The following is a 7,669-nucleotide window of genomic DNA, read 5'->3' on the forward strand; positions in this document are numbered from 1 at the left end:
TTTTATCTGGCAGCCCTAATCTTGGAGGAACTTGAATGACAGATTAAGATATTTTCATTTTATCTTGATGAGAGGGTCCATTAATAATTCTTTGGGAGCCTCCCAGGGATGAGACTTGGGGCACTCACTCTTCAGGTCTCAGCTTAACAGCACACATCAGAGGAATCTTTCCTGACCACAAGACTTAAGACAGTTCCTCCCCTTCAAGATTCTCTATCAGCATTCCTGACCACTATTATCTTCAGAACGCTTATTGTTTTTGTTTTATATTTGTTTGCTTTGTACTCATTTGGGGACTGCTTTCATTTCCAGATTCTAAGCTCCAAGAGGTCAAAGATTGCAGTATCATTTACCACAGTAACCTCAGAACCTAACACAGTACCTGGTGCTTAATTGGTACTCACTAAATAGTTGTTGATTTAATAAATGAACCACTGAATCTACTGATTGATTAATTCCTGGTCGTAATAATCTCAAATTCCTTCAAATTCTCACCCAAGGGCTGGATGTAATGCCTCCTGCCTATAATCCTAGCACTGTGGGAGACCAAGACAAGAGGATCACTTGAGGCCAGGAGTTTGAAACCAGCCTGAGCAATAAAGTAAGATCCCGTCTCTACAAAAATATATATAAATATTAGCTGGGTGTGGTGGCATGTGCCTGGAATCCCAGCTACTCAGGAGGCTGAGGTGGGAGGATCACTTGAACCCATGATGTTGGGGCTGGAGTGAGCCAAGATGACACCACTGACTCCAGCCTGGACAACAGGGCGAGACACTGTATCAAAAAATATATATTATTTTGAATCTTCACCCAAAATCCTAACAATGTGACTATTCCAATTTTAAAGATAAAAAAAAGAATGCTCAGAAGAGCTATGTGCTATGCACCAAGCAGAATGAAATCGTGACAATAATGATTTCAGAGTGGCATCCAGGAGGGAGCTGGGAGAAGAGCACCATTCAAGAGACCAACTGCTGAGCTGTAACCTTTTAAAGAAATGGGGAAGAATTATCCCTTCCAGAAAGTTTTTAAATAGCCATAGGCTGCCTAGGTTCCTTAAACTTCATGCTTTAGATGCTCCAAAGTGTAATTGGAGTCACCTTCTCCATTTTTCATTGCCCCAGTAAATTATTTATTGGAACAACCTTTAAGAAAATATTCTCAAAAAAAAAAAAAACTCACAAAATATATTTATCATCAATATTGAGCTCCTGCCCTGCAATCTTGGGTTGATTTGAAACATACAACACTACAGAAGAAATCCTGACTCTTCCATTCAGGCACTGAATGAGTGGGGAAGAGTTACAGAATGGGCAATGGAAAGGGGAGCCTGTTTTCTGGGGAGCGGAATGCAATTTCTGGGACTCAGGAAGAATCTGTTCCCTTTTTCTCTTATTCCCAATATCCAGGTCCATGGATCCTCTGTACTGTGATATTTTTAAATAATTGTGAAAACTGAGATTTGCAGATAATCTGCTTGCCCACAGTCGTAGTTGGTAACTGGCAAGACTCCAATCCAAGTCTGTCTGACTACACATTTCACAGTAGGGATTTGGGCTCAGTTAACCTTTCAAATAGTACTGACACTTATGATCCAGGCACGGGAGATTATTGACTGCTAACGAGTAATTATTTCTCCCAGCAGGCACAGGTCTCGATTAGACACAAGGAGAATTTATGTTCCTAGACAGATTGTGAGCCAAGTGCAAACTCAGTAATCAGGGATATGCAATGAAAAGGAATTATTTGGTGTGGGAGGGCAAGGAAGCCTGAGGTATGATAAAGTAATTGTGATTGAGCTGAGTCATCATCTTTTAAAGATACATGCCAAAATTTATTTATGAAATAATGTGATGACTAGAATTTGCTTCAAAATTATCAGAGGTGAGAGAGGTATGGATTTGAGTGGAAGCAGAGATGAATTATTGGTGAGTTGTAATTGTTGAAGGTGGGTGATAGATACATGGGAGTTCATTTTACTATTATTCTTCTGGAAATAGGATGGCAGCAGCAATTCCAGGAAAAACAGCAAGAAGAATAAGAGAGATCAACTTTTCCTGGGGATGTCTCTTAGAAAGAAGGGAGAAGGAATGCTGGTAAGGGCCAACTGTGTCCATGGCACAAAGGAAGTATTCCATGACCAAGAATATTGAGCTTTAGAGCAGCCTGGGCAGCATAACACAACCCCGTCTCTACCAAAATTAGCTGGACATGGTGGTATACACTTGTAGTCCCAGCTACTTGGGAGGCTGGGTAGGAGGATCGCTTGAGCCTGGGAGGTGGAGGCTGCAGTAAGCCGTGATTGCACCACTGCACTGCAGCCTGGGAGATAGAGACCCTTTCTAAAAAAAAAAAAAAAATGATGGGCTATCAACCTAAGAAAGCCAATTTGAAAAAAGAAATAAACAAAAAAAGATGGGCTGGAAAACCCATGAAACCAGACTGGCAATGACTCATAAGAATCAAACAAATTTCATAAACCCCTAATTCTGAGAAGTAGCACTCATCAATGCACACACCAATGACCCTCATGAGTCAGATCTTTCAGAGATGCTTTAGTATGACAGGATAGGGAGAACTATTTGTGCTATCACCAATAGTTCTCCCTATTGGGCCAGTCAAAGGATATTGGTCAAGACCACTTTTGGCTTGGAAAGTAAGCAGATTCCTTAGCTAGTGAGCTGAATCAGCTGTCTATTGCACAGCCTTGGCACTGAGTATGTGTATTAGTTATCTATTGCTGTGTAACAAGTTATCCGAAAACTTAGTGGCTTAAAATAACTAAGAACATGTATTATGTCATGCAGTTTTGGTGAATCAGGAATTTAGAAGCAGCTTAGCAGGATAGTCCTGGCTCAGGGTCTCTCATAAAGTTGTAGTCAGGATGCCGGTCACAAGAAGACAAAATTTTAAAAAAAAAAAAGATGTCGGTCACTTCCAGGATAGCTCACTCACATGAAAAGCAAGTTATACTGGTTGTTGGCTGGAGACCTCAATTCCTTGACGCCTAGGTCTCCTTACCAGGGTGGCTGAGTGTTTTCACATGGTGGCTGATTTCCTCCAGAGCAGATGATCCAAGAGAGAACAGGACAGAAGTTACAGTGTCTTTTGTGATCCAGCCTCAGAATTCACAGTCCATCATTTCTATGATATCCTATGGAGTAGACAGTTCAGGCTTATTCATTATGGGAGGGAACTACACAGGGCACAAATACCAGGAGGTGAGATTCACTGGGACCATCCTGGAAGTGGAGCCTTCAACTCCAGTCAAGCCTTCAGATGACTGCAACCTCATGAGACTTAGGAAACCAGAATCACCCATATAAGCCAACCCTAAACACTTAATCCGCAGAAACAGTGAGATAATACATGCTTTTTGTTGCTTTAACTTCCTAAATTTCTAGGTAATTTATTGTGCAGCAATAGATACACAAAGTCCAAGCAGGTTAGGTGCCAAAAAAAGACATTTCTCTTTTTTTGAGAGGGAGTCTTACTCTGTTGCCAGGCTGGAGTGTAATGGTGCAATCTCGGCTCACTCCAACCTCCAACTCCTGGGTTTAAGTGATTCTCCTGCCTCAGCCTCCCAAGTAGCTGGGGCTACAGGCGTGCACCACCACGCCCAGCTAATTTTTGTATTTTTAGTAGAGATGGGGTTTCACTGTATTGGCCAGGATGGTCTCAATCTCCTGTTCTCGTTATCTGCCCACGTCAGCCTCCCAAAGTGCTGGGATTACAGGCATGAGCCACTGTGCCTGGCCAACATTTCTAACCTTGGTGGTCGCTGTGACCTATTCATAGATAGAGCAATTGATGACCACCAGTTAGATGCCCTGAACCATTCCCAGCAGCTACCAATGAAATTAACACCAGCCACAATGAAAGCAAAAAATGTTTCCACACCCCAGACTGGCAAGAGGGGCAGCTGTTCAACTCACCTCTTCTCATGAAGACTCATAAGAGTGCACATGAGTATATGAGAAGTTCTGAGCAGTCTTGTAGGAAGAAAACTGTTTTAGCTGTTTCACCCAAGCTCACTGGACAACAGAAACCATTTTTCATGTAACACTTACTAGCATCCTGTAGAACTAGTGTTATCAAAGACACACCTTAACAAAAATGGATCCACCTCAACCTCAAAAGTTTCAGAAAATTGCACATTTTTTCTTGTTCTTTCATTTTCTTAAAAATAAACCTGACATTGAAAACATAGAAATCACAAGTTTTTGTTTAGAAAAGAATTAGCCGGGCATGGTGGTGCACACAGGTATTGCCAGCTCCTCGGGAGGCCGAGGTAGGAGGATAGCTTGAGCCTGAAAGGTCGAGGCTACAGAGAGCAGCGCCACTGCACTCCAGCCTGGGCAACAGAGTGAGACCTTGTCTCTAAAGTAATCAGTTAAATGCCTATGTATATATTTAAAAGACCTAAATTTTTCCAAGCCTGACATTCTGAGCAGATAATGATGCTACATTGATGTTCATTAACTTTCTCTGACTCAAGAGCTTCCACGTGCACCAGGAAAAGAATCGGAGCCCAGCTGTCATGAACAACCGTGCTCTTTCTTCATGTGCTTAAGCTCATGTACCCTCCTGGCTCATGTATACTCCTCTCCAGGGGTCCTCTGCTCAGGCTCTGCTTTGGCATCTGCAGCCCCCATGTCACTTGAAAGGGGAGCCTCACCCCTGCCACTGCTGCCCTACCTAGGGCACTGCTCCCAGGCACTCCAGTAGCTGCATGACCCTGAAGGGGCATGGTCTTCTGCTTGGGTGCCCACAGCAGCAGCAGAGCCATACTGCGCCCTGTAGAAACATGGGGTACAGGCAGCCATCCTCAGTGCTGAGTTACATTTGTCTGGGCACCAAGGCAGTTCTCTTTATACCTGTTTCTCACCTCTTCTGTTCACAGCTTCTCACTCTATGAGGGTTAAATTTCATTCCTGTATCAGACCAGGCAGCAGATACTGTCTTGTCCTCTCAATTTCCAATTTACCTTCAGATGCCTCAAAGGCACACACACAAACCTCAAAGTTTCTTTCCTTTCCCATCATTGCCTTCTCCCTCGTCCTTCCCCTCCTCCTCCTACTCTTCCTCCTGTACTCATTTTCCTTCTCCTCCTCTTCATCATCATCCCCATTACCTGGTGGGGGAGCATTAATCCATCAGACTCCAAGCCCTGTTCCAAGCCCTGCTGGGAACCTCTCCAAATCTCGTGTAAAGGAAGTGAAAATACCAGGTGCAATGGCTCATGCCTGTAATCCTGGCATTTTTGGAGGCAGAGACAGGAGGATCACTTGAGCTCAGGAGTTCAAGACCATCCTGGGCAACATGGCAAAACCCCACCTCTACAAAAAATACAAAAATTTTACCCCCGTCCAAATTTTACCTAAAGAAGTTAGTAGTGGTGATCTCTGACCAGTGAGATACGGGTGGCTTTCATTATTTTCATTTTTGCTTATTTGTATTTCCTCAATTTCTACCATGAACAAGTATGAAAGAAGTAAATAATAAAAGAAATATATTCAATCTATACCTATAAAAGTAAATAACAAAAACAATTTTTGGCCAGGTGTGGTAGCTTATGCCTGTAATCCCAACACTTTGGGAGGCTGAGGTAGGTGGATTGCTTGAGCCCAGGAGTTCCACACCAGGCTGGGCAACATGGCAAAACCCCATCTCTACTGAAAACAACAAAAAAAAATTAACTGGTGTCATGGCATGCACCAGTAATCCCAGCCACTGGGGAGGCTGAGGTGGGACGATCACCTGAGCCCAGGAAGTTGAGGCTGTAGTGACCTGTGATCGTACCACTACACTCCAGCCAGACTGACGGGTGTGAGACCCTGCCTCAAAAAAATAAAAAATAAAAAAAACTGGGCCAGGTACAGTGGCTCACGCCTGTAATTCCAGCACTTTGGGAAGCTGAGATGGGTGGCTCACGAGGTCAGGAATTCGAAACCAACCTCACCAACATGGCGAAACTCCATCTCTACTAAAAATGTGAAAATAAGCTGGGCATGGTAGCACATGTCTGCAATCCCAGCTACTCAGGAGGCTGAGGCAGGAGACTCACTGGAACCCAGGAGGCGGCAGTTTCAGTGAGCCAAGATCACGCTGCTACACTCCAGCCTGGGCGACAGAGCGAGACTCCTCAAAAAATCAATCAATCAATCAATCAATCAATCAAATTTAAAAACTAGGAAAAATATACATATTTTTAATCTCCATGGCATTTCTTAAAGTGATCTGTAATGCTTATGTTTGGACTTTGTAAAATCACACACATCAGCCCCCACAGGATACACGTTCCCCCAACACATCTCTAATCATCTTATTTCTTTCTGCAAAAAACCACAACCACTGTGGATATTTTAGGAACAGGTTTTTTTATAGAGCTTGTTACATGTTATATTTATTTATATTTATGTTGTATGTTTTTATTTATGCCACCGCATTATTCCAGAAAGGATGGAAGATTGCTGACAAAGATACATAAAGCACAACAAGGTGGCATAAATGAAAACAAGATAGAAAAAGAAAAGCTGATCGGGCGCAGTGCCTCACACCAGTAATCCCAGCACTTTGGGAGGCCAAGGCGGGTGGATCACCTGAGGCCAGGAGTTCAAGACCAGACTGGCTAATATGGTGAAACCTCATCTCTACTAAAAATACAAAAATTAGCCAGGCGTGGTAGCGAGTGCCTGTAATCCCAGCTACTCTGGAGGCTGAGGCAGGAGAATCGCTTGAACCCAGGAGGTAGAGGTTGTGGTGAGCCGAGATTGTGACACTCACTGCACTCCAGCCTGGGTGACAGAGCGAGGCATCATATCAAAAAAGAAAACAGGTGGTGCGGTGGCTCAACGCCTGTAATCCCAGCACTTTGGGAGGCCAAAGCGGGTAGATCATCTGAGGTCAGGAGTTCAAGACCAGGCTAGCCAACATGTTGAAACCCCATCTCTACTAAAAACACAAAAAAATTAGCCAGGTGTGGTGGCAGGTGCCTGTAATCCCAGCTACTCGGGAGGCTGAGGCAGGAGAATCGCTTGAACCCGGGAGGTGGCGGTTGCAGTGAGCTGAGAGCCTGAGATCGCACCATTGCATTCCAGCCTGGGCAACAGAGCAAGACTCTGTCTCAAAAAAAGAAAAAAAAATTATATATACATACATATATATATATATATATATATATATAGAGAGAGAGAGAGAGAGAGAGAGAGAGAGAGAGAGGGAAGAAAAGTGCAGAGAAGAGCATAAAACAGAGACAGAAGTACAGCTAATACAGAAGCGCTTGCAGAGAGTTCTATTGGTGTGCTCTGGGGAGGTCACGAGTTGGTTTTAAGCTGCTAATGAGCAAATATGAAAACAGAACTTCGTCATTAATTAACTGATCCCTCCTACTCCAACCAGGTATTAACTGATCCCTCCTACTCCAACCAGGTCATCCACTGGTTTTCAAACTATGTGCCTATAGAATACTTCCGTGAACTAGACCCAGCCACTAAAATCCAGTAGCAGAGGACTGGCGGTCTTAGGCCAATTCACGGGAGGGAAGGATGGAAGGAAGAAGTGCCTTCATTTGTGATTATTCTCCAGTGCACGTTCCTCAAGTTTTGCACCTGTTTCCACTTTTTATGGTGGAACCCAGTACAAGATGTCAGTTGATTTCATATAA

Source organism: Sapajus apella, unplaced genomic scaffold (genome assembly GCF_009761245.1).
Source record: "Sapajus apella isolate SASKATOON/1434 unplaced genomic scaffold, GSC_monkey_1.0 scaffold33, whole genome shotgun sequence".
Classification (NCBI taxonomy): Eukaryota; Metazoa; Chordata; class Mammalia; order Primates; family Cebidae; genus Sapajus; species Sapajus apella.